Raw genomic sequence first — 966 nt, 5'->3', positions numbered from 1 at the left:
GCTGAGGCAGGAGAATGGCGAGAACCCAGGAGGCGGAGCTTGCAGTAAGTGGAGATCATGCCACTGCACTCCAGCCTGGGTGACAGAGCAAGACTCCATCTCAAAATAAAGAAATAAAATAAATAAAAAATAAAAAGATGGTAAAAACACGTTAAAGTTCACCATTTTTACCATTTTTTAAGTGTACAGTTCAATATATTTATTGTTGTGTAACAGATCGCCAGAACTTTTCATTTTGCAAAACTAAAATCTTGTTCCCATTAAGCAGCTCTCCATTTCACCCTTCTGCATCCCCAGTTCCCAGCAACCACCATTTTACTTCCTGTCTCTATGAATTTGTCTACTCTGGATGTCTCATATAAATGGAATTGTACAGTATTTCTTATTGTGACTGGTTTATTGCACTTAGCATAATGTCCCTGAGGTTCACGCATGTGTTGAATGTGACATGATTTCCTTCCTTTTTAAGGCTGAATATTTACATATGCATGTATGTATATTGTATGTATATATCATTATTTGTTTATCCACTCATCTGTCAATGGACATTGATATAGTCTACTCCAATGGATATAGTCCCAGGTACTTTGGGGGATGAGGTAGGAGGATTGCTTGAGCCTAGAAGTAGGTTGCAGTGAGCCAAGATGGCACCACTGCACTCCAGCCTGGGCAACAGAGTGAGACTGTCTTAAAAAAAAAAATAAACTTTTGAAGAACTGCCATCCTGCTTCCACAGCAGTTGCACCACTTCAAAATCCCATCTACGGTGCACAATGGTTAATTCTTCTCAGCTAATTATCAATTTCAGAATAAGGAGTAGATATATTCAAGTCTAATGGTGGCAAATACATTTTTTTCCCCAAATTATCACTATGAATGAAAGGATTTTTATTTGCTCAATAGTTTGCAATTCATTGTAGGCCAGGCGCAGTGGCTCATGCCTGTAATCCCAGCACTTTGGGAAGC

The sequence above is a fragment of the Mandrillus leucophaeus genome, unplaced genomic scaffold (genome assembly GCF_000951045.1).
Source record: "Mandrillus leucophaeus isolate KB7577 unplaced genomic scaffold, Mleu.le_1.0 Scaffold1, whole genome shotgun sequence".
NCBI classification, from domain to species: Eukaryota; Metazoa; Chordata; class Mammalia; order Primates; family Cercopithecidae; genus Mandrillus; species Mandrillus leucophaeus.
Note: the sequence above shows the minus strand (reverse complement) of the source record.